General features: G+C 41.9%; 1 protein-coding gene and 1 pseudogene across 3 annotated transcripts in view; both read left to right on the forward strand.

Moving 5' to 3' along the window:
• The first annotated feature begins 541 nt into the window (after positions 1 to 541).
• LOC109904322 (transmembrane protein 177-like) lies at positions 542 to 1501 on the forward strand (annotated as a pseudogene).
• Positions 1502 to 3436: 1935 nt separating this feature from the next.
• The window catches only part of LOC109867540 (tyrosine-protein phosphatase non-receptor type 4), a 97120-nt gene continuing 72836 nt past the window's right edge, over positions 3437 to 27720 (forward strand). For all 3 annotated transcript variants that reach the window (XM_020456751.2, XM_031796267.1, XM_020456769.2), the window contains exon 1: positions 3437 to 3880. The gene's annotated coding sequence lies outside the window, so the exon portion shown is untranslated. The remainder of the gene's footprint in view (positions 3881 to 27720) is intronic.

Below are 27720 nucleotides of genomic sequence, written 5' to 3' on the forward strand. Positions count from 1 at the left end.
GTGTGTTGTACTGTTACAAATTCCTCACTTGACTGTCTGGCAGTCATCCACTACTATCGTCCTTCATTGAGTGCTAGCCATACAAGCTAACTAACTAACCAACCATTTAGCTAATCGACGAATTACACACCTGGATTGCATTTTGGGTTTGACCAACAGTGATACAAAATGGTGCATCTTTTTGCCAATTGCAGTATTATCGCGCGACAATTTCTTCTGACATAACTGGTACAGTATATTACCACCCATGCACACAGTGTTGTTGTCTCAAGATGATTGACAATTTCATAATAGCAAGTCCAGAGGTGATCCGGATGTGGACTCGGACCTCATACTGTACATAGAATCCTTAAACCATCATGTGAAATGCCATGAATCAAAAAGAGGATGTATTCATAAGACGAGTTGGTCTACACTTTTTGGGTCTTATTTCAACTTTAATTCACCAGTCAGCCGGGTCAAACGTCTTGCGTTTGATTTTCTGTTTCTAGTTAGATCAATCCCTCTGAGGTCTGTAGCTAACGACCAAACCAACTGATGCCATGGCGTCTCCGTTTCTGAAGTATGCTGTGATGGTACAGAAGTATCCCCGCCGCACCCGAGTACTTACAGGAAGCTGTACCAGGCCTGGAACAAAGGAGAACCAGCCAGAATCTCTGACAAACTGGAGAGCGTCTTCCAGCAGGTCCTGTAGGAATCTGATGTGGGCTCCCCGGGCGGCTACAGTGCCTTTGCCTCATTTGGCTTCCACCCGGTCGGGCTGGCATGCCCTGGCTTCCCTCTGGTGCCCAGATTGGCATCGCTGCCAACTTTAACAGCACGCTAGATGACCCGGCTGGCATTACCAACAGCACCATTCTCATCAACGGCAAGGAGGTGGAGTGGAACAGGGACATTGGCACTGCCCTCAAGGACGCGCTGGTGTTCTCTCCAGAGGCTCAGAAGTTTGCCATGGTACGGGCCATTCTGCTTGGCAGGGGTGATGGTCTACAGGGTGACCCTGAAGCAGATCTTCAGGCTGCACACTGGGCTTGTGGTCTTCAGGGGCGTAGTTAACATAGTGGCATTAGAAGCATGCTCCCTACACCTCCAGGAGGGATGACATTGTGGGTCTACTCAAGGAAGAGAATAGCTCAAATGGACATTGGAAGCCCACTAATTTCTGCACAAAGAACCAAATATCACGTGAGCTTTGGCCTCTAGAGTTACTTGTAAAGTCTGACACGAGACTAGAAGCCCACTGCTGTTTGTACTAGTTTTTAAACAGGTAGTATTTATGCAATCACATGTAACATTGCCTGAATAATGGCAGTCATCCCTAAACTTGAATGCTTCCTTTCCTCTTAACAGTGACCTCAATTTTACCTTTGCCTAAAATGAATGTGAACATTGGTTTGGATGTTATACATGTGATAGGTGGTCTATATGTGCACCTGGACTTTTTGTGCTGTTGTAAAACACATCAGGGCAAGGTACAATAAAAAGCTTTCATAAAAAGCCACATTTAACAAAGTCTGTTATAATGTTAAACATCTACAGCTGACTTGTGTAAGATGGAAATGTGTTGTGATTGTTTTAACCAAAACAAAGAAAAAAAGAGAGCGAGGTGTGGGAATCAAGAATCTGTTTGGTTTAAAGAAAGTCATCTTTTTAAAGTTGGTTGCTTGGTGAGAATGATTTTAATATACAGCATTGAATCTCCTGAGTCTACACATTTAGTTGGTGGCCATTTAGGTTGTCTGCATATTAAATGGACTACTTAATAAAGTACTTTAATTACATCGCACACGTATCAACAAAATAAACAAGTAATTAACGCTTTGACAGCTTATGTTGAGAAAAACTGAACCTAGAGACTGTCATTATCAAATAAAGGTGTATCTCAATGGCACATTATTCCTGGCAAAATCTTTGAGCCAGAACAAAATACACAGCATTGAAAGCTTCTTTATAGTCTTGATAGAGAGGCTTTCCTGGGTTATAAGAATGCTCTGTGTATGTGATTACAAACAACTCCCCTGATCTTTTTATGCAACGGAAAATAATAAATTGTAACTAATTACTGTACTGTGTAAACACCAATTGTACCCTCAGCCTGGGTGAAGACGACATGGGGTAATTTGACAATAGGCGTAACACACACACTTCTGCAGCACCAAAGCTCAAGCTTTCTTAGCCTCATGGCAAAATGTGTGGAATAGCAGAAAATTAGCTGAGGTTCTTGAAAGGTGGGACAATCCTTGTCTGACAGGGACACTTTTTAATTTTTAATGTTTTTTTTTAATAGTTGATCAAATTGATTATGTTGCATTATTTGAGCTTAAAATGTATATTTAGGGGAATCTTATAACTCCAAAACTATATTTTCCCTTTTCTAAATACTTTCAATATGAATTTCCATGTTAGCTCTATGCCTGGAAATGCCCTTGTCCTGAGCAAAGGATCACAATTTCAAACTCCCCAAAAATTCTAAACACAAATAATGGATATTAATTGAAAAATTATTGTATGTAGTTTCTTGCAATAGCCCTCTGACACTTTAAATAATATTTCTATGTCCAGAGATTTGGTCAACTCTAAAATCTTAAATTAATCAAGAATGAGCAGGGTCAGCAATACCATAAGGATCCATTACTTCAGATTTTTATTGAACCTTTATTTACCTAGGCAAGTCAGGTAAGTACAAATTCTTATTTACAATGACGGCCTACCCCTGCAAACCCTAACCCGGATGACACTGTGCCAATTGTGCACTGCCCTAGGGGACTTCCAATCAAGGCCGGTTGTGATACAGTCTGGAATCGAACCAGGGTCTGTAGTGACACCTCTGAGATGCAGTACCTTAGACCACTGCGCCACTCGGGAGTTCAATTTTTATTGATTATTGTTTTAAATGTATTGTCACTATTTATTACACCACTTTGCCAGTGTCAGTAAAATATAGATTTTCATCATCCCTTCACATTATTGGACACAGTTGGGGGACGGACTATTCTTTTTTTTAACCACACGATGTCGCCACAGCCCATTTGTAAATTGTAATCTACAGTCCCATTGTCAGGCCTAATCTCCACTGGTGTTGTATTGTTATAGTCACATTGACACGCCTAGGTATTTCCTGAATTTAGGGCAATGATAAACTAGTGTGGACTAATTCTGACCAACAATGGAAATGTAATATCCAGTGGCAAAAATTACTTGAGGAAATGACTAATGACTCCTCGCCTAATGACTATTCTGCCCCACACGTACAAACGTGATGCCAAATGCAGTTTCCACACTAACCTACATTTTGTAGACCTATAAAACGGGCAAAATACCAATTACTATGGCATGACAAATATAGATTGCAGGATTGCTCACCCGCGACTTCACAAATGAAAACCACGCCTCCCTATCCTGTGACTCCACCCCCGTGCACTGATGGCGCTGCGAAGATTGCGCCATAACGTTGCTATGCTGTTGCCTCTGCTGCAGCGAGCGAGCCTTGACGACGGACTCTGCAGTCCGCTGAGAAGTCAGAGACCGAATAATCCAATCCCCCCCAACATTTATGTCGCTCATACCATCGCATTTACAAATCAAAGGAATTGTAAATATCATTCACTCGGTCTGAAATTACTGCTGGTTCGCTGTAGCCAATGGTTGCTGTGTCTTGCGTGTGGATTATTCGTTGCCGAGCTAGTCCGAGATTCGAGCCAGGAGGGCCCGCATTTGAATGTGTATGAAGCTGAAGGCTCGGTGATAAAGATGAGGTTTTGTCGGAGTTCGCAGCGGGTGAACTGAACTTGGATTTTCAGACCCTCACCCTAAACTCATTTCCCGCTATAAGAAAACCATATTACTTAAAAACTGGACCCCCCTGGAACTGTTTATGACGGTAAGATAATTTACCAACTAGCTAACAACCTTTTTACTGAAAAGTAATGCAGCTTGCTAGCGTAGCTACTGTAGCTAACTAGTTTGCTAGCTGGTTGTGCTAACTTTAGGTAACCTAGCTAGCTAAATTGCTAACAAGCTAGCTAGCTGTTTGCCCTGACGTTTGCTCTCCATAAACCTAACCAATACACCATTGTTTTGGTAACTACTTAGTTAAAAACATTTACTGTCCCATACTCAGGTCAATTAAACAATGTAGGCTATGCCTTTAAGTTATTACTGGAAATAAGCTGTTCCCTGAATCCACTACTGCTATTTCAGTGTAACGGTAGTCACAAGATTTCAACCACACTTTTCTGTGTAGAAGCCTCTGAAGCTTGACAGATGATGGCAGGAGAAATATGATAACCGTATTTAGTAATCCAATTGTGGATGTTGTAGGTAGGCATTTAGCTAAATATTTAGATTTTAATTACGCAGTTAAGTTAACCCTTGCAGAAATAGCCTATAAAGTATCATAGGTGGTATCCAGTTACAGTATCCATGGCCCACAATATGAATGTACTGACAGCTGCATCAGTTTTGTAACTTGCTGGTCATTTTGAAACAAGAGTAGGAATTACTTTAAGTCGAGGGTTTCCTTCTCTGTGATATTACTCAAGGTTGTTTTCAAGTGAGTAAATCGATAACTGATCTGTGTTTTCTGAATTTAGACAATCATTTAGCTAATGTGGTCAGTTTTAACAATGACGTAATCCTCAGACATCGTATTTGTGGTGGTGGAAGCCCATCTTTCGAGAGTAGCTACCTGGACTGATTTCAACCTGCGTACTCACTACGGCAAAGCAAATTCAATTACATATTTTTTGGTGTCATGGCAGTAAACAAAAAATGTTTTGGGTGGATACTTCCACTTTGAATTCCACCAACTCAATTCAGTTTTTTAAATTGAGTGTAGTTGCACTGAGCCTACATCACCACTCGTCTCCAAATTGTAGGCTTTCTCAGGTCCCCAAATCTCATTCAATCAAACCAACTAGGACGTTGAATGACCAGCTTCTGGTTAGACAGAAGAGGACCTCTGCACTTTCACATGTCCTTATTTCATTTACCTAATATGGCGCCCATCGATAACTACTTTGCATCACATAGCCTAATCCTACTGGAGAGGGCCATGTCAGAATTGTGAGAAATCAGATTCATGCCTACGAGACTGTGGCTGCTGTCTTTGCCAGGAGAGAGGCCTCTGTCTAAACTAGAATAAAACCTGTTTTAGGGGACTCAGCTGGTAAAGATGAAATGGCCTGTGGAGAGTCCTGGCTTAATGGGTTGTGCACCTGAGCCAGGCATCCCTGATTTTTGAAGCGGAGTGTGGGTGGAGTTTTGGGAGAGGGGGGCTCAGGTGCTGGAATAATTGGGATAGACTGCACCTACTGACATGAGCATTGGTGAAGCCTGTCGAACATCTCATTCCAAAATCATGGGCATTAATATGGACTTGGTCCCCTTGCTGCTATAACAGCCTCCACTCTTCTGGGAAGTCTTTCCACTAGTTGTTGGAACATTGCTGTGCGGAATTTCTTCCCTTCAGCCACAGTAGCATTAGTGAGGTCGGGCACTGATGTTGGGCGATTAGGCCTGTCTCGTAGTCTGCGTTCCAATTTATTCCAAAGGTGTTCGATGGGGTTGAGGTCAGGACTCTGTGCAGGCCAGTCAAGTTCTGCCACACTGATCTCGACAAACCAATTCTGTATGGACCTCGCTTTGTGCACTGGGTCATTATCATGCTGATATAGGGAGTGGCTGGAATTCCCTAAATGGTTTTCACAGTTGAAAGCACAGAATTATCGATAATGTCATTGTATGCTGTAGCGTTAAGATTTCCCTTCACTGGAACTAAGGGGCCTAGCCCAAACCATAAATCAGACCATTATTCCACCACCAAATCTTCCAGTTGGCGTTATGCATTGGGGCAGGTAGCGTTCTCCTGGCATCTGCCAAACCCAGATTCGGACATCGGACTTCCAGACGGTTAAGCATGATTCATCACTCCAGAGAACGCGTTTCCACTGCTTCAGAGTCCAATGGCGGTGAGGTTTACATCACTCCAGTCGACTCTTGGCATTGTGCATGGTGATCTTAGGCTTGTGTGGGGCTGCTCGGCAATGGAAACCCTTTTCATGAAGCTCCCGACGAACAGTTCTTGTGCTAATGTTGCTTCCAGAGTCAGTTAGGTACTCTGTAGTGAGACAATATTTATGCACTTCAGCATTAGGCAGTCCCGTTTTGTGAGCTTGTGTGGTCTACCATTTCGTGGCTGAGCCGTTGTTGCTCCTAGACGTTTCCAATTCACAATAACGGTACTTACAGTTGACCGGGGCAGCTCTAGCAGGGCAGACATTTGACGACCTGACTTGTTGGAAAGATGGCATCCTATGACTGTGCCACTTTGAAAGTCACTGAGCTCTTCAGTAAGTCCATTCTAGTGCCAGTGTTTGTCTATGGAGATTGAGTCAATCAGTCAATAAATGTGGCTACTCTGAGAGGGCAGCAGTTCCAAGATTGATGGCTGTGTTGACTTGGCTCAGGAGTACCTTAGACAGCTCTTAGCTTAGGAGTAACCGGAGACAGGTCTTAGCTTTTACAGTTTCTCTCTGGTTAGTAAACCCCTGCACTGAAAGCCACACACACACTGGGTGTTCCAACAGTGTTATGTGTGCAGGTCTAGGGCACCATGTCAGCACCCCTTGCAGAGACAGCATGTGGCAATCCATAAGAGTGCCGGTGGGCCAGCCTTGCGGATATCACATCCATTTAAGCAAAATTCCAAAAGTCTAAACACAGCTGTGTTTACTCTCCTATCTCTCCCAGCCTCACGACTCAGAACCAAAGGTGTTTTGGCTAATCTTTTAATTTCGTAATTCTGTTATTGCTGGCTTGCCAGTTAAGTGAGTGGTATTCATCAGCTAAGGCAACATGGTGCACAGAGGAATGAGTAGGGCTCTAAAGTGCAACCATTTTGATCACATGTGCTCTAATTTGCTGTGCCACTTGTGCCACGTTTTATATTGAAAGTGTTTATTTAAATTTTTTTCTTCAATAGTTATCAGGGACGTGCAACTAATAGTTTTATTTCACACGCATTCGGCAGAAAATACATTCATTTTCATCAAATGACGACAGAGTGCAATGCTTTTTGGCGGGCACACAAGTAAATTCTTTCAATGAAAAAGCAAGGTTTTTTGGCAAAAATTATGCATTGCCATCATATTTCTATTGTTTAGGCCTATAATTGAAAGAATTTAGCCAGCTACATTTCCTAATGTTTTGCTTAAAGTTAATCTTTCATTTTCCCTGAGGCTGGATACACAGAGAAAAGTAGCTAAATATCACCTGTTCGTGAATTCTCATCCGAGTTTAGAAGTGCAGCTGAAGCACAAAATTAGTCTGATGCCGAGCAGAAATTACGATAAAAAGTATTTTAGATCAGGGTTTACGAAACACAGCAAATTAATCACATTATGTGGATATATTGAAGCAACATCTCAAGACGTTAGTCAGGAAGTTCAAGCTTGGTCGCAAATGGGTCTTCCAAATGGACAATGACCCCAAGCATACTTCCCAAATTGTGGCAAAATGGCTTAAGGACAACAAAGTCAAGGTATTGGAGTGGCCATCACGAAGCCCTGACCTCAATCCCGTAGAAAATTTGTGGGCAGAACTGAAAAAATGTGTGTGAGCAAGGAGGCCTGCAAACCCAAAATGGGCCAAAATTCACCCAAGTATCTATAATAACACATTTACCTCTTACTGGTATACATTTGTTTTATAAACAGTACAATGCATGCTCATCCTTTTAATTTTTTTTGTAGTTATGGCAAATATATTTTTTTAATCTACCTGCCACAGTGGACCAAAAAGTTAATTTCCCACCCTGATCTCGATCAATAAAAAATATTGTGCTCGTAGATTTTATGCTGTTCGCCTAACTTTTTAAAGTTGTGCGCACCAGTGCTACTTGTTAATTTAAAGCCCCGGGGATGAGTGAGCTATTTATTCACGCTCCTGTTTGTACTGGAATGTGCTTTGAAATGAAACATTTTGCACTACACAGTATAAGTTAAATTAAGTGCTTCGAAAGGCTTGTCATGGCTCACAACACTATCATCCCAGACACCCTGGACCCACTCCAAGTTATATACCGCCCCAACAGATCCACAAGCGGAATCTCAATTGCACCCCCCACTGCCTTCTCCCACGTAGAAAATAATACCAGTGAGGATGTTCATCGACTACAGCTCAGCGTTCAACACCGTAGTCTCCTCCAAGCTCAGTACCCTGGGACGGAACACTTCCCTCTGCAACTGGATCCTAGACTTCCTGGCGGATCGACCCCAGGTGGTGAGGGTAGGTATAAACACTAATCACGGGGACCCCCTAGCGTTGCGTGTTTCGCCCCTCCTGTGTACTCCCTGTTTACCCACGACTGTGGCCATGCACAACTCCAAGTTTGACACAACGGTGTTTAGCCTGATCACTGACAGGATGGAGGTCAGAGATATGGGAGTGTTGTATCAGGACAACGATCTCTCCCTTATCAGCAGCAAGACTAGGGTTGCACATTTTGGGGAATATTCAGCGGTGGAAACTTTCCATGGGAATTAATGGAAATATATGCAAATGAATATTAATACCATTTAAAATGTAATGTTTTTTTGCATTGTGATTAACTCTGATTAACTTCCTTTGGAAAATTTGCGTAAATCTTCTAGAAAGTTTCTGACCCTTTGCAAGACCAAGAAGCTGATCGTGGACTACAGGAAATAGGGGGAGGTTGCACATCTGAACACCCCATCCATATGGACGGGGCCGCAGTGGAGAGGGTCAATCACTTTAAGTTCCTCGGCGTCCACATCACTGAGGACAACATGGTCCTCTCACACCATCGTAGTTGTGAAGAAGGAACAAGAGCTTTCCCCCTCCCATGGCCCTTTAGATTGTTAGATGTACAGTCAAAAGTTTTGAGAATGACACAAATATTAATTTCCACAAAGTTTGCTGCTTCAGTGTCTTTAGATATTTTTGTCAGATGTTACTATGGAATACTGAAGTATAATTACAAGCATTTCATAAGTGTCAAAGGCTTTTATTGACATTTACATGAAGTTGATGCAAAGAGTCAATATTTGCAGCGTTTACCCTTCTTTTTCAAGACCTCTGCAAGCCGCCCTGGAATGCTGTCAATTAACTTCTGGGCCACATCCTGTCTGACGGCAGCCCATTCTGGCATAATAAAAAATAAAAAAATGTATTTAACCAGGTAAGCTTGTTGAACAAGTTCTCATTTACAACTGCGACCTGGCCAAGATAAAGCAAAGCAGTGCGACAGAAACAACAACAGAGTTACGTATGGAATAAACAAGCGTACACTCAATAACACAATAGAAAAAGTCTATATACAGTGTGTGCAAATGGCATGAGGTGGTAAGGCAATAAATAGGCCGTAGTAGCAAAGTAATTACAATTTAGCAGATTAACACTGGAGTGATAGATGAGCAGATGATGGTGTGTAAGTAGTGATTGATACTATTGTGCAAAAGAGCAGCAAAGTAAAAAAAACAATATGGGGATGAGGTCGGTAGATTGTGTGGTCTATTTACAGATGGGCTATGTACAGCTGCAGCGACCGGTTAGCTGCTCAGATAGCTGATGTTTAAAGTTAGAGAGCGTAATGTAAGTCTCCAGCTTCAGCGATTTTCTTTTTTTTGCAGTGCTTTCCAGTCACTGGCAGCAGAGAACTGCAAGGAAAGCTGGCCAAAGGAGGTGTTGGCTTTGGGGATGACCAGTGAGATATACCTGCTGGAGCGCGTGCTTCGGGTGGGTGTTGTTATCGTGACCAGTGAGCTGAGATAAGGCGGCGCTTTACCTAGCATGGACTTATAGATGACCTGAAGCCAGTGGGTCTGGTGACGAATATGTACCTAGGGCCAGCCGATTAGAGCATACAGGTCGCAGTGGTGGGTGGTATAAGGCTATTTGGAAACAAAACGTGTGATAGACTGCATCCAATTTGCTTAGTAGAGTATTGGAAGCCATTTTGTAGATGACATCGCCAAAGTTGAGGATCGGTAGGATAGTCAGTTTTACTAGGTTAAGTTTGGCTGTGTGAGTGAAGTAGGCTTTGTTGCGAAATAGGAAGTCAATTCTAGATTTAATTTTGGATTGGAGATGCTTAATGTGAGTCTGGAAGGAGAGTTTACAGTCTAGCCAGACACCAAGGTATTTGTAGTTGTCCATGTATTCGAGGTCAGAACCGTCTAGAGTAGTGATGCTAGTCGGGCAGGTGGGTGAGGGCAGCGAACGGTTGAAAAGCATGCTAGCGTTTAAAAGCAGTTGGAGGCCACGAAAGGAGTGTTTTATGGCATTTAAGCTCATTTGGAGGTTAGTTAACACAGTGTCCGAAGAAGGGCCAGATGTATACAGAATGGTGTTTGCGTGAAGATGGATCTGGGAATCACCCGCGGCAAGAATGACATCGTTGATATATACAGAGAAAAGAGTCGGCCCGAGAAATGAACCCAGTGGTACCCCCATAGACTGCCAGAGGTCCGGACAACAAACAGGCCCTCCGATTAGACACACTGAACCCTGTTTGCGATGTAGTTGGTGAACCGGGCGAGGCACCCATTTGAGAAACCAAGGCTGTTGAGTCTGCCGATAAGAATACTGTGATTGACAGACTCGAAAGCCTTGCCCAGGTTGATGAAGACGGCTGCACAGTACTGTCTCTAATCGATGGCGGTTATGTCATTTATTACCTTGAGTTTGCTGAGGTGCACCCGTGACCAGCTTGGAAACCGGATTGCACAGTGGGGGTACGGTGGGATTCAAAATGGTCAGTGATCTGTTTATTAACTTGGCTTTTAAGGACTTTAGAAAGGCAGGGCAGGATGTATATAGGTCTATAACAGTTTGGGTCTAGAGTAGAGGTCAACCGATTAACTTCTTGACGCACCCATCCCTTTAGCGGGATCATTTTCATCAACATCCGCTGAATTGCAGGGTGCCAAATTCAAATTAAATGACTAAAAATATTTAATTTTCATGAAATCACAAGTGCAAAACACAGCGTAGCTTGTTAATCCACCTGGCATGTCAGATTTCAATACGGCTTTTTGGCGAAAGCATAACAAGTGTTTATGTAAGAACATCTCTCTCAGACAAAATATTACTAACACTAGCAGCCAAGTAGATTGGTCACGAAAGTCTTCTGATAGATTTACTCGCTTACCTTTGATCTTTGGATGTTTGCACTCATGAGACTCCCAGTTCCACAATAAATGTTCCTTTTGTTCCATAAAGATTATTTTTATATCCAAAATACCCCCATTTGTTTGGCGCGTTATGTTCAGAAATCCACAGGCTCGAGCGGTCACGACGTCGCAGACAAATTCCAAATAGTATCCATAATGTCCACAGAAACATGTCAAATGTTTTTTATAATCAATCCTCAGGTTGTTTTTAAAATACAGAATCGATAATATATCAACCGGGACTGTCGCTTTTTCAATTGGAGAGGGAGAGACAATGGCTACCCCACTCTGTTGCTCAAGCAAAACTCTGCTAACATCCAGCTATCCACTGACGCAATGTGATCTTTCTCGCTCATTTTTCAAAATAAAAGCCTGAAACTATATCTAAAGACCGTTGACACCTTGAGGAAGCCATAGGAAAAGGAATCTGGTTGATATCCCTTTAAATGGAATCAAGGCATCCAATGGAACAGAGAGCTTTCAGGAAAAACAGCACTTCCTGTTTTTGATTTTCCTCAAGTTTTCGCCTACAATATCAGTTCTGTTATGTCAAAATATTGTCTGTGAGTATATTTGGACACTTTGGAGTGTTTTCTATCCTGATCTGACAATTATATGCATATTTTAGTTTCTGGGCCTGAGAAATAGGCAGTTTCAAATGGGTACGTTTTTTAGCCAAAAAACTAAAATCTTGCCCCCTACACTCAAGAAGTTAATCGGAATGGCTGATTTTTAATTAGGGCCGATTTCAAGTTTTCATAACAATCGGAAATCGGTATTTTTGGGCGCCGATTTTGCCAATTTTAAATTTAAATATATATATATATATATATACCGTTTATTTAACTAGGCAAGTACGTTAAGAACGCATTCTTATTTTAAATGTCGGCCTAGGAACGGTGGGTTAACTGCCTTGTTCAGGGGCAGAACGACATATTTTCACCTTGTCAGCTCGGGGGATCCAATCTTGCAACCTGACTTAACTCGTCCAACGCTATAACCACCTGCCTCTCGTTGCACTCCAAGGAGACTGCCTGTTACGCGAATGCAGTAGAATCCAAGGTAAGTTGCTAGCTAGCATTAAACTTATCTTATAAAAAACAATCATAATCACTAGTTATAACGACACATGGTTGATGATATTACTAGTTTATCGAGCGTGTCCTGCGTTGCATATAATCGATGCAACGCTGGGGGATGATTTAACAAAAGCGCATTTGTGAAAAAAGCACAATCGTTGGACGACTACCTAATCATAAACACCAAGCCTATCAGCCTAACCGATGTGGTGTAACCGATGTGAAATGGCTAGCTAATTAGCGGGGTGGGCGCTAATAGCGTTTCAAACATCACTCGCTCTGAGATTTGGAGTAGTTATTCCCCCCCGCCGCGGCTTTTGTGGAGCGATGGGTAACGCTGCTTCGAGTGTGCCTGTTGTCGATGTGTTCCTGGTTTGAGCCCAGGTAAGAGCGAGGAGAGGGATGGAAGCGATACTGTTACACTGGCAATACTATAGTGCCTATAAGAACATCCAATAGTGAAAGGTTAATGAAATACAAATGGTATAGAGGGAAATAGTCCTATAATTCCTATAATAACTACAAACTAAAACCTTTACAATGGAATATTGAAGTCTCATGTGAAAAGGAACCACCAACTTTCATATGTTCTCATGTTCTGAGCAAGGAAGTTATACGTTAGCTGTTTTACATGGCATATATTGCACTTTTACTTCTCCAACACTTTGTTTTTGCATTATTTAAACCAAATTGAACATGTTTCATTATCTACTTGAGGCTAAATTGATTTTTATTGATGTATTATATTAAGTTAACTTCTTGAGTCGAGCAATCCCGTATCCGGGAGCGTAATCATAGCCTCAAGCTCATTACCATAACGCAACGTTAACTATTCATGAAAATCGCAAATGAAATGAAAGAAATATATTCACTCACAAGCTTAGCCTTTTGTTAACAACACTGTCATCTCAGATTTTCAAAATATGTTTTTCAACCATAGCTACACAAGCATTTGTGTAAGAGTATTGATAGCTAGCATAGCATTAAGCCTAGCATTTAGCAGGCAACATTTTAACAAAAACAAGAAAAGCATTTAAATAAAATCATTTACCTTTGAAGAACTTCGGATGTTTTCAATGAGGAGACTCTGTTAGATAGCACATGTTCATTTTTTCCCCCAAATATTATTTATGTAGGAGAAATTGCTCCGTTTTGTTCATCACGTTTGGCTAAGAAAAAAAAACAAATTCAGTCATTACAACGACAAACTTTTTTCCAAATTAACTCCATAATATCGACAAACATGACAAACGTTGTTTAGAATCAATCCTCAAGGTGTTTTTCACATATCTATTCGATGATAAATCATTTGTGGCAGTTGGGTTTCTCCTCGGAAGCAAATGGAAAAATACACGCAGCTGGAGAAGCTGGGGAGGCTTGGGCAAGTAGCTGCGAGGGGTACGGAGCTGTTTGCTGGGGTTGGGAAAGCATGGCCAGCCGTAGAGAGATGCTTATTGATATTTTTGATTATCGTGGATTTATCGGTGGTGACCGTGTCGCCTAGCCTCAGTGCAATGGGCAGCTGGGAGGAGGTGCTCTTGTTTTCCATGGACTTTAGTGTCCCAAAACCTTTTGGAGTTAGAGCTACAGGATGCAAATTTCTGTTAGGAAAGCCAAGGCTAGCTTTTTCAAACTGCCTGTGTATATTGTTTCCTGACTTCCCTGAACAGTTGCATATTGCGGGGACTCTTCGATGCTATTGCAGTCCACCACAGGTTGTTTTTGTGCTGGTCAAGGGCAGTCAGGTCTGGAGTGAACCAAGGGCTATATCTGTTATTACATTTTTGAAAGGGGCATGCTTATTTAAGATGGTGAGAATTACTTTTAAAGAATGACCAGGCATCCTCGACTGACGGGATGAGGTCAATATCCTTCCAGGATACCTGTGCCAGGTCGATTAGAAAGGCCTGCTCGCAGAAGTGTTTTAGGGAGAGTTTGACAGTGATGAGGGCTGGTCGTTTGACCGCGGACCCATAGCGGATGCAGGCAATGAGGCAGTGATCGCTGAGTTCCTGATTGAAATCAGCAGAGGTGTATTTGGAGGGCAAGTTGGTCAGAATATTATCTATGAGGGTGCCCATGTTTACTGATTTTTTTAGGGTTGTAACTGGTAGGTTCCTTGATAATTTATGTGCGATTTGAGGGCATCTAGCTTAGACTGTAGGACTGCTGGGGTGTTAAGCATATCCCAGTTTAGGTCACCTAACAGACAAACTCTGAAGATAATTGGGGGACAATTAATTCACTTATGGTGTCCAGGGCACAGCTGTGAGCTGAGGGGGTCTATAACAGGCGGCAACAGTGAGGGACTTATTTCTGGTAGAAGCTCAAACTGTTTGTGCATAGACCTGGAAAGTATGACAGAACTTTGCAAGCTATCTCTGCAGTAGATTGCAACTCCTCCCCCTTTGGCAGTTCTATCTTGACGGAAAATGTTGTAGTTTGGTCTTTCTTTTTTTGTGAAGTCCAGCAGGCATCAGCTATGTAGCCAAGCGATTACAGGGTCCAGTGTACAGCAATAGATGAAACAGGGAAGCCGCTAGGTAGTCGTTACTACGCCAGCACACGGGAGACATAGCATTTAAAGTTAGCAGTCTGGGGTAGGTAGAAGCATCTGCTCTGTCGTCCGGTTGAAGGCACAGCTGATGGAATTACGTCTGCGTACCAGTCGTGGTGGTACGACGGGGCGCCGTGTCGATGAAGGGATGGCGAAAGAGGTTTTGTATTTGTGGTAATTTCATTTGCTAGCCGGGAGATGCGCCTGGCTCAGGGCTAGCTTCGGTGCTGGGTCACTCCGTGGCAGCTAGCTAGCTGTGATGATCAATTGTCCAGGGTTTACAGCAGGAATCTCTAGTGGAGAAAAACAGTCCGAGGCTGGCGGGTATTATCCAGGCAAAAAAAAAAATGTCTGGTGCCTGAGCAGAGGGTAAAGGCTGCTAGCAGTGACTAACAATGACTAAATAGCTAGTAACTTAGCTAATTAGCTGGCTACCTTCTGATTGAAAGTTTTGGCTAAAGTTTGAGGCGGGTTACTGGAAGGCATATTTAATTGAAAAATAAATTGGAATATAATACAAAAAGTAAACGAGAGGACAACAAACCACGTCTGCACTGCTACGCCATCTAATCAATGCTTAGAGTTTGTCAGAATTTGTGGGTATTTGTTTGTCCATCCGCCTCTTGAGGATTGACCTCAAGTTCTCAATGGGATTAAGGTCTGGGGGTTTCCTGGCCATGGACCCAAAATATTGATGTTTTTTCCCCCGAACCACTTAGTTGTCACTTTTGCCTTACAGCAAGTTGCTCCATCATGCTGGAAAAGGCATTGTTTTTCACCAAACTGTTCCTGGATGGTTGGGAGAAGTTGCTCTCGGAGGATGTGTTGGTACCATTCTTTATTCATGGCTGTGTTCTTAGGCAAAATTGTGACTGAGCCCACTCCCTTGGCTGAGAAGCAACCCTACACATGAATGGTCTCCGGATGCTTTACTGTTGGCATGACACAGGACTGATGGTAGCGCTCACCTTGTCTTCTCCGGACGCCCCAAACAATCGGAAAGGGGATTCATCAGAGAAAATAACTTTACCCCAGCCCTCAGCAGTCCAATCCCTGTACCTTTTTACAGAATATCAGTCTGTCCCTGATGTTTTTCCTGGAGAGAAGTGGCTTCTTTGCTGCCCTTCTTGACACCAGGCCATCCTCCAAAAGTCTTTGCCTCACTGTGCGTGCAGATGCACTCACACCTGCCTGCTGCCATTCCTGAGCAAGCTCTGTACTGGTGGTGCCCCGATCCCTCAGCTGAATCAACTTTAGGAGACGGTCCTGGTGCTTGCTGGACTTTCTTGGGCGCTCTGAAGCCTTCTTCACAACAGTTGAATCGCTCTCCTTGAAGTTCTTGATGATTCGATAAATGGTTGATTTAGGGGCAATCTTACTCGCTGCAATATCCTTGCCTGTGAAGCACTTTTTGAGCAAAGCAATGATGACGGCACGTGTTTCCTTGCAGGTCACCATGATTGACAGAGGAAGAACAATGATTACAAGCACCGCCCTCCTTTTGAAGCTTCCAGTCTGTTATTCAAACTCAATCAGCATTACAGAGTGATCTCCAGCCTTAGCCTTGTCCTCGTCAACACTCACACCTGTGTTAACGAGAGAATCACTGACATGATGTCAGCTGGTCCTTTTGTGGCAGGGCTGAAATACTGTTTTTTTGTACTATCACCATCTGTAATGGCAACTGCTCCACCAGTGACTGCAAGGCCCTACACAGGGTGGCCCAAAAGGCCCAGAGCATCACTGGGGTAGAGCTTCTAGTCATCTTAAACATTCATGCCAGGCTGTGTCTGAGAAAGGGCAGAAAAACTAACAAGACTCCAGCCACCTGAGCCATGGACTGTTCTCTCTGCTCCCATCTGGCAGGCCGTACCGGAGCATCGGGTCGCGGACCAACAGGCTCCGAAAAAGCTTATTTCCCCAGGCTTTTAGACTGAATAGTTAACAACCTCTGCCCTGCCTCTCTCCCACAGACTAGTTGCACTGATTACCTGCACAAACTCTATGCCCATCCTCAGGTCTCCACCACTCAGCCACACATGCCTACACTGACACTCTTCACATTCTTACACCAATGCACCCATGCTCACTACTGGCACCTCACATTGATTTATATTACCATTCGTTGCTGCTATATTGTTTATGATTATTATTACCGTGTAGTGTTTATCCTGCTACCAGCCGCTTTTACCCCTCTTCTTCAATCACTCCAATCCCTCTGCACATTTTAATAACAGTACCGGCACTGCACTGACGTGTATACCATATAACTTAAATTAAACAAGTCTCATAGCTGCCTGTCCCTTTTTAATAGCCGTGCAACGGTACACATTTCAGCAAATGAACACCTGTTTCAAATAACCGCTGGTTCTAAATGAATGTTTGCTTGTTTTACTGTTTGATTTGATACATTAAATAATTGCCATTAAGTTCTCGTTAATACTCAATCATTTGTTTTCATCGCCAGTAAGAAACTGCTAGCCATTGGCAGCTAACAGCTGAGAACTGCTAAGTTGCAAGCACATAAATAGTCAGCATCTTTGGGAGGTCAGACCCCTAGAAATCGCCTTCTAGTGGCAAAAGTAAGCACTGCCCAAAATGTACAGTCAGAGAAGAATACTTATTCTATCAAATAGAGGCATACTAAAACAAAAGAAATGTGACTCTGTAAATGATAACACTTTAGTGCTGGAAGTGAAGAAATATATTAAAATGCTGGAAGGGAATACTGGAATTCAACAATTAACTATGCATAAGAGCAAAAGCTGTGTGTATTAAGGTAATCGACGCCTGGCTCAAATAGAAACCGGTCTCTAGTAAGCTTCTGTTGTGTAAAGTGATTTTAGCAAATATACGCCCAGGCTATTAATTGAAGTTTTACAGTATCTGCGTTCTCCGTGTTTAGTTTTTTTTCCCCCCACATTTCATGGATTATTTCTTATCTATATTACTTCCTCGTGAGCTCTATTCCAATAACGCACAAAAGTTAAACATTTCACTAATGTTTTACACCTGTATCATGAGTATTTGACAAACTTAAATCCACAACTTGCTTGGACTATTTTGCCATTCTTACGTCCCAAAATCAACTAATGTACTTCATTCAAGGCAGAAAGACCCAGAAAATGTCTCCTTAACCTCTCTGCACTCAGTGATATACAATTCACAGAACCACATTTACCCAGGGCCAATGACGGGCTTTACATTTTAATCTAAGTTCCTAATTGGAACTATTATGGCCTTCGAAATGTTAGCTATTAAAATCACATCCAACAATATCAAGGGGCTAGAAATCTAGGGTTTAAAAACAAAGATGTCATTGTACGGTGATTCATGTTTTCTTTTAAATCCACGATTTGGATCCCTCCATAACCTCAGAGAATTTAGACTTTTGTTTCTAACCTCTCTGGATTACAATCAAATTATGATAAGTGTGCTATTACATATTGGATCATAAAAAACATTACTTTTACATTACTGAGATTATCACTACAATTAAATAGATAAGATCTTGCTACCATGGAAAGGAAAATACCTATTTGTGGAAAAATCTCCCTGAAACTCTTTAGTCATATCCCAGTTTACCTATTGGTTTATGGCTCTGCCTACACCTAATGATATGAGCAAAACATATTCCATTTTATTTGGAATTAAATGGCCATTTTTATATGAGTATGAATTGAGGGCAGAAATGATAAAATTATTAAAGCATTAGACCTCTAACTAAAGGCTACAATCATACTAAAGCTGTACTTAAGTCTGAACTTGTTCTTTAGCAGATTAGTAAAAATGGCTCACCTCCGTGTTCAGGAATGGCCTTTTACCCTTTATTCCGATTTTATAACCTCTCTCTTTATTTGAACAATAAATCTCATATCACTATTTTAAAACAAGCCATAGAAAGTTAGTAGCAATTTAAGTTTAATCTACCAGAAAACACAAAACAAATATTACAGCAAATATTAGGGTTTAACTCAAAGATACTAATTGATAATAAAAAAAATATTCTGGAGAGAGTTTGCTGCACTGAAAGTAAAGGGGCTGAATAATTTTGCACGCCCAATTTTTCAGTTTTTGATTTGTTAAAAAAGTTTGAAATATCCAATAAATGTCGTTCCACTTCATGATTGTGTCCCACTTGTTGTTGATTCTTCACAAAAATACCGTTTTATATCTTTATGTTTGAAGCCTGAAATGTGGCAAAAGGTCGCAAAGTTCAAGGGGGCCGAATACTTTCGCAAGGCACTGTAATTTACCACCTTCACAAGTGCAGTCTCGGTGCTATGATGGGGTCTAAAACCAGACTGAAGCATTTCGTATACATTGTTTGTCTGCAGGAAGGCAGTGAGTTGCTGCGCAACAGCTTTTTCTAATATTTTTGAGAGGAATGGAAGATTCAATATAGGCCAATTCGTTTTTTAAATATTTTCTGGGTCAAGGTTAGGCTTTTTCAAGAGGCTTTATTACTGCCACTTTTAGTGAGTTTGATACACATCCGGTGGATAGAGAGCTGTTTATTTTGTTCAACATAGGAGGGCGAAAGCACAGGAAGCAGCTCTTTCAGTAGTTTAGTTGGAATAGGGTCCAGTATGCAGCTTGACGGTTTAGATGCCACGATTATTTTCATTAATGTCTCAAGAGATGTAGTACTAAAACACTTGAGTGTCTCTCTCTATCCTAGGTCCTGGCAGAGTTGTGCAGACTCAGGACAACTGAGCTTAGGAGGAATACGCAGATTTAAAGAGGAGTCTGTAATTTGCTTTCTATTGATCATGCTCTTTTCCTCAATGAAGTTCATGAATTTATTACTGCTGAAGTGAAAGCCATCCTCACTTGGGAAATGCTGCTTTTAAGTTAGCTTTGTAAAAGTATCAATAATTAATTTTGGATTGTTCTTATTTTCCTCAATTAAGGTGTAGAAATAGGATGATCGAGCAGCAGTGAGGGCTCTTCGATACTGCCTGGTACGGTCTTTCCAAGCTAGTCGGAAGACTTCCAGTTTAGTGTGGTGCCATTTCCGTTCCAATTTTCTAGAAGCTTGCTTCAGAGCTCGGGTATTTTCTGTATACCAGGGAGCTAGTTTCTTATGACAAATGTTTTTTGTTTTTATGGGTGCAACTGCATCTAGGGTATTGCGCAAGGTTAAATTGAGTTCCTCAGTTAGTTGGTTAACTTCTTGGCGCACCTCTCTTTAGCGGGATCATTTTCATCAACATCCGCTGAATTGCAGAGTGCCAAATTCAAATTAAATTACTAAAAATATTTATTTTTTGGAATCACAAGTGCAATATAGCAAAACACAGCTTAGCTTGTTAATCCACCTGGCGTTTCAGATTTCCAAAAATCTTTTCGGCGAAAGCTATCCAAGCGCTTATGTTAGGACATCTCTCTCAGCAGACAAAACATTACAAACAGCTAGCAGCAAAGTACATTGGACACAAGTCAGAAAAGCAATAAAATGAATCGCTTACCTTTTGATGATCTAAGGATGTTTGCACTCACGAGACTCCCAGTTACACAAATGATCCTTTTGTTCAATAAAGATTATTTTAAAATCCAAAAACCTCCATTTGGTTGGCGCGTTATGTTCAGAAATCCACAGGCTCGAGCGGTCACGACGGGGCAGACAAATTCCAAATAGTATCCTTAAAGTTCGTAGAAACATGTCAAATGTTTTTTTTTCATCAATCCTCAGGTTGTTTTTTTAGAATAAATAATCAATAATATTTCAACGGGGCCGTAATTTTTTTCAATAGGAGTGAGAGAGAAAATGTCTGCTCCAAGCTGCTCACGCATGCAAAACTCTGCTGGCACCCAGCCATCCAATGACGCGATGTGATCTTTCTCGCTCATTTTTTGGAATAAAAGCCTGAAACTGTCTAAAGACTGCTCACACCATGTGGAAGCCATAGGAAAGGGAATCTGGTTGATATCCCTTTAAATGTAGGGAGGCATGCAATGGAACCGAGAGATTTCAGGAGAAACAGCACTTCCTCGTTGGATTTTCCTCAGGTTTTCGCCTGCAATATCAGTTCTGTTATGTCAAAATATTGTCTGTGAGTATATTTGGAAACTTTTAGTGTTTTCTATCCTGATCTGACAATTATATGCATATTCTAGTTTCTGGGCCTGAGAAATAGGCAGTTTCATTTGGTTATGTTTTTCATACAAACATCTAAATTACTGCCCCCTACACTCGAGGTTAACTGATTTTTGTCCTCTGATGTCCTTTGGTAGGCAGGATGAGTCTGGAAGGGCATCAAGGAATCTTTGTGTTTGTCTGAGAATTTATAGCATGACTTTTGATGCTCCTTGGTTGGGGTCTGAGCAGATTATTTGATGCAATTGCAAACATAATAAAATGGTGGTCCGATAGTCCAGGATTATGAGGAAAAACATTAAGATCCACAACATTTATTCCATACGACAAAACTAGGTCCAGTGTATGACTGTGACAGCGAGTAGGCCCAGAGACTCCGAAATCCTTTTGGAGTGGGTCTGTTGACTTTTCCATGTGAATATTAAAATCACCAAAAATGAGAATATTATCTTCTATGAATACAAGGTCCGAAAGGAATTCAGGGAACTCAATGAGGAATGCTGTATATGGCCCAGGAGGCCTGTAAACAGTAGCTATAAAAAGTGATTGAGTAGGCTGCATAGATTTCAGGACTTGAAGCTCAAAATACGAGTCTTTTTTTTTTTTGGTGTGTAAATTGAAATTTGCTATCGCAAATGTTTGCAACACCCCCGCCTTTGCGGAATGCACGGGGAATATGGTCACTGGTGTAACCAGGAGGTGAGGCCTCATTTAACACACTAAATTCATCAGGCTTAAGCCATGTTTCAGTCAGGCCAAGCACATCAAGATTATGATCAGTGATTAGTTCATTGACTATAACTGCCTTTGAAGTGAGACAGGAAGATCACATCAGTGATTCAACCCACTCAAGTGATGCACCCCTCCTAGGGACGCTATGAAAGAGCCCTAGTAAGCCAGTGACTCAGCCCTTGTAATAGGGTTAGAGGCAGAGAATCCCAGTGGAAAGAGAGGGACCGGCCAGGCAGAGACAGCAAGGACGGTTCATTGCTCCAGAGCCTTTCCGTTCACCTTCACACTCCTGGGCCAGACTACACTCAATCATATGACCCACTGAAGAGATGAGTAGAGACTAGAAGGCTTGGCCTCATACTCCGACTCGCTGCTTAATGGGGAAAACCGGGGTAAAGTTTCTGTCGGCTGAATGAGCGACACAGGTTGAGCATTCCTACAGCATTTCCCTCCAGAAGCCATGAGAAATTTGTTTGGCTGCGGGGACCGTGCAAGGGGATTGATACTAACGTTATTATCTGTTATTATCTGTACTTACTGGTGGCACAGATGCCACCAGTATGCTACACAGATGCTACACTGAAATGACCCTTGCCTAATGATTGCGTATAAAGCTGGGCTTGCAGCACAGCTATCCTCGCTGTAAGGCGATCGTGCTCCTGTATATTATGAGTACAGCGACTGCAATTAGAAGGCATCATGTTAATGTTACTACTTAGCTTCGGCTGTTGAAGGTTCTGAGGAACCATGTCCAGATAAAGCGTCCGGAGTGAAAAAGTTGAGTGAGGGAAAATTATAAACGGTAATTAAAAAGTAAACCTTAAAGTTGTCATGTAGTAAAGTAAGGTTGGCAACGAAACGCACAGCAACACGTAAACAAGACAAAGATCGTGCTTTTTGGAGAAATGCCCTCTGCTCTGATGAAACACACATTTTATGAATTTTATGAAGGAACATCTCAAGACATCAGCCAGGGACTTAAAGCTTGGTTGCAAATGGGTCTTCCAAATGGACAATGACCCCCAAGCATACTTCCAAAATTGTTGTACTTAAGCCATTTTGCCACAAAGTCAAGGTATTGGAGTGGCCATCACAAAGCCCTGACCTCAATCCTATAGAAAATGTGTGGGGTGAACTGAAAAAGCGTGTGTGAGCAAGGAGGCCTACAAACCAGACTGTCACACCAGCTCTGTCAGGAGGAATGGGCCAAAATTCACCCAACTTATTGTGGGAAGCTTGTGGAAGGCTACCCAAAACGTTTGACACAAGTTAAACCATTTAAAGGCAATACTACCAAATACTAATTGAGTGTATGTAAACTTCTGACCCACTGGGAATGTGGTGAAAGAAATAATAGGTGAGAGAATTATTTCTACTGTTATTCTGACGTTTCACATTCTTAACATAGTGGGGATCCTAACTGACCTTTTTACGAGGATGACATGTCAGGAATTGTGAAACTGAGTTTAAATGTATTTGGCTAAGGTGTATGTCAACTTCTGACTTCAACTGTCATTTTTCAATTTAAATGATCATACAAAATTCTTGCAACCACTAGAATGTTCCAGTGCATTCAGAAAGTATTCAGACCCCTAGACTTTCCACATTTTGTTACGTTAAAGCCTTATTCTAAAATGCATTTGAAAAAAAAACTCAATCTGCACACAATACCCCACAATGACAAAGCAAAAACAGGTTTTTAGGCATTTTTTTTCTTCAAAATAAATAATGAAATGTCACATTTACATAAGTATTCATACACTTTACTCAGTACTTTGTTGAATCACCTTCGGCTGCAATTACAACATTCTTGGCGATGACACTACAAGCTTGGCACACATGTTTGGGAAGTTATTCCCTTTCTTTTCTGCAGATCCTCTCAAGATCTCAGGTTGGAGGGGGATTGTCACTGCACACCTATTTTCAGTTCTCCGGAGATGTTCGATCAGGTTCAAGTCTGGGCTCTGGCTGGGCCAATCAAGGACATTCAGAGACTTGTCCCGAAGCCACTCCTGCTTTGTCTTGGCTGTGTGCTTAGTTGTTGTCCTGTTGGAAGGTGAACCTACGCCCAAGTCTGAGGTCCTGAGCGCTCTGGAGCAGATTTTCATCAAGGATCTCTTTTGTACTTTTCTCTGTTCATCTTTGCCTCGATCTTGACTTGTCTCCTAGTCCCTGCTGCTGAAAAACATCCCCACAGCATGATGCTGCCACCACTATGCTTCACTGTAGGTATGATGCCAGCTTTCCTCCAGATGTGGTGCCTGGCATTTAGGCCAAAGAGTTCAGTCTTGTTTCTCATGGTCTGAGAGTCCTTTAGGTGCCTTTTGGCAAACTCCAAGCAGGCAAGTCTGTTAAGAACATTCTTATTTACAATGATGGCCTATCCCTGCCAAACCCAAACGATGCTGGGCCAAATGTGTTCGCCACCCTATGGGACTCCCAATCACGGCCCGATGTGATACAGCCTGGAATCGAACCAGGGACTGTAGCAATGCCTCATGCACTGAGATGCTGTGCCTTAGACCGCTCCCCCACTCTGGAGCCAAATTTCCAGTCGTGGGCAAATTTGATGTGGCCTGTGATCGTGAAGGTACAGACTAGTGGAGCTTATGCATGGTCCGCCAGGCCCAATACCAGTCCACATACCAAGTGTTGTCATCGATTCCTTGTTGAGACGCCACACTGCTGCTTTTGTCACATGGGATGGCAGCAGCTTTCCACCAAAGTGTTTGTCCTGGTAGGCGTCCTGGTAATACTATTGAGTTATCCTCTGCCTAGTTGAGTCCTCATGCTTCAGTTATAACCTGTGCTTGCTTGGGCAAGCTCTCTTTTTGATGGGAGGCATGATTAGACCATTCTCCTTGTATGACTGGTGGAGTTGATTCAGGCGTGATCTACTGATGCCGAAAGACCAATTCTGGATACATATATTTGAGCGTTATTATACAATAGATGCAAAATGGCATTCTGAGAATATCACTACACAGTTCGTACACAATGTTAGCTAGCTAGCCAGCCGTCTCATGTCCACTGGCTAGCTAACAGCAAGCTTTAACTAGCAATACAAACTGATTGTCATAGCTAGCTAAAGTTAACCAAATGGGTTCCATGTTAGGCTATAACTAGAAATGCGAAATGGCATTCTGAGTGAACATCACGAACGTTACACACGCTTCATACATGTAAGTTAAATGTTAGCTAGCAAGCCTGCCATCTAAGCTCCACTGACGTTAGCTAGCTAACAGCATGCTTTAATTTGGTCTTTTGTTTAGACATGTAACGTTAGCTAGCTAAAAAATGAAATAAAATCCCAATCTAAAAGTAACGTTACTAGCAATACAAACCGATTGTCATAGCTAGCTAAAGTTAAGCAAATAGATTCAATGTTAGCTAGCAAGCCAGCCATCAATCTCCAACTGGCTATCTAACAGCAAACTTTAACTTGCAATGGAAACAACTTTCTGACAAAATTAAACTTATAATATCTGAAACTGTTGTTAGATTCTTACCTGTATACATGGATGAAAGCTTCACGGTTGACTGCAGCCTTTTTTAAATTACATTTTCATAGTCCGCATGATACAATCGTCCTACAGAAAGTAGTCTAACTTTCTCCCCACTGACCTTTGTCGATAGCTCCTGATAAATTCAGGGCAGCAATGTTATTGAGAGCAGTAGCAGCATATTTGCACTTCTCCATGGCTAACGTTATATATTTTGAGAACTACAGTAGAAAAGATTATCTAAGCATAACGACCAGCTCATTTTATAGACACAAGATTCTACACAGCAGACCAATCCAAACTCATCTCTCGGCATGTTCAGCCCATCTCATTATCTCAGCCAATCATGGCTAGCGGGAAGGTTGATGTCTTTCTGTGGCTAAACCAACTAGGCTCGTAATTTTAACTATTTTATTCGTATTTACAGATGACATACAAGTTTGTTATTAAGGCATGTACATGTTAGAGAAGGCATTTCTGCCAAAAAGCGCATTTTGATCATTACATTTTCTTTTACAGTAACTGCTCTCCTGTGAAGTCGTGACTTGCAACGTACACCTAGTTTGCTAAATCGGGTCACGCATATGATTTCAGAACAATCTAAGATGGTGGGTGTCAATCCTCTTTCTTGGGCTTTTTCAGGTGGAATGGCCCCAATAGAGTGATAAAGGGCTTGCAACTATTTTTCTTCACACAATTAATGAATGCAACACATTCGGTCGAAAAATGGCTTAATTTACATCAAATGATTTCTCATGTTTATCATAGGAAATGTAGCTGACAACTATTTCTAATGTTCTGCTTGAAGTTTATCTGGCATTTTAAGTTGCTGCCAGAGAAACGACACCAGAGAGAAGTACACATCAGTCAGAGCACTGTCTGCTGATCATGCCTGTTGGTGAATACTATATTTTGATTGGTCAGGATGAGAGCAAAGATATATTTTGAGTGAAGTGCAACTGAAGCACAACATTTTTATTTTTACATTTGTGATTTGGAGCGAACTGTGACTGAAGCTGAGCAGAAATTCTAAGAAGCATTTGTTTTTAATCATCATTTAGAAAGCAAGATTTTATTTCCTCTGCAAATTGTTTGAGGAAGTGGATAGCCAGGCCCCCCCATACCAGTTTTTATTTAGCAAATGTTGACGGTCAGATTAATCAGTGATTTTGTTATATCATTTTGAGGGGAAATGGTGGAGTAGCTCAGTGGCAGGGCCGCCAAGCAGGAGCTTGGGGACCTGCCATTCCTACATTATATCAGAAGGTCACAGCAGTCATCAGCAAAATGTGCTACTGAGTCTATTAGATCATATTCTCGGCCCACTCACTCACGTGTGTGTACAGTGTTTTTTTTGTATGACACCCTGAAAGCATTGTTGTTGCCTACAGTACAATTACAATAAGAACATGCTAAAGGCACTCCATCTCCAAGGTGAACATGTGCGTACAAGACAATTAATTTTTATGCTACTATGAGCAACTGTTGTGTGTGTTTGTTTGCGTGTGTACTCAGTTGACGGTTTTAGATGTAGCGAGGCAGAAAAAGGCCCCTTTTTATAATGGAAAAAGATTCAAGTTGGCCTGTGTGGTTTCTCAGAATGTTTGTCTGTTCTGTGACTCTCCATTTCCTCTGAGGCAGAGAGGGGACTCCACACTGAAACCATTAACTTGACTGTCCTTCCACTTATGTGCCCGTTTTTAATTTCCCCTCTTCTCTCTCCATGGGTCAGAGCATAATTAGCAAAAGGACTGGGCAGAGTATTGTTAATCTTCAATTAAAAGCTAATGGCACATCTGAATGTGATAGAAGGATTAGGCAGAATCAAAATTGTGGGCAGTTTCCTTTTAATAATATTGGCATTTCCCTTCTCGAGGATCATCTCCACCTCTGATCCACCACCTACTGTGATTCTAGGAAATAAGCATGTCACAACTGACCGACATGCACCCAATTGACTGACAGCAGTTGCTGGTCAGCTCCTGTCCACATGCCAATAGCCCAATAGTATTCTAACACTCAGGGGTTGCATTAGCTTTCAGAAATCTACATTTTCAAAATGCAGACGGCCAGAAAATCTGTAAACTATTTCACCTGTGTTTTACATTGAAAGTTTGTAGCCAGCTACATTTCCTAATGTTTTGCTTGAAGTTAATCTGGCATTTGAACTTGCTACCGGAGGAAAAACTACACTGGAGGAAAGTACTGGAAAAAAGTAGCCTACACCAGTCAGAGCGCTGTCTGGTGATCTAATGACCAGCAACGATGGGCTATTGCATCTGATTGGAGAAGTGCAACTGAAGCACGAAATTAGTCCTTTTACATTCATGATTTGGAGTGAACCCTGACCGACACCAAGCAAATTGTACAGTAAGAAGCATTTTAGATGTGTTTACAAAACGCAGCAAGATATTTGTCTGCGGTTTTATCTTTTCTGCATGAAAAATGCAGAATCCTGCATTAATGCGACCCCTGGCTGACTGAAGTCTATACCATTTTCCAAGACAATTCAATGTCTGGTTGTGAGTTAGGACTTACTGACACATGCTTTGACCGT

This window comes from Oncorhynchus kisutch, linkage group LG2 (assembly GCF_002021735.2).
Source record: "Oncorhynchus kisutch isolate 150728-3 linkage group LG2, Okis_V2, whole genome shotgun sequence".
Lineage (NCBI taxonomy): Eukaryota > Metazoa > Chordata > Actinopteri > Salmoniformes > Salmonidae > Oncorhynchus > Oncorhynchus kisutch.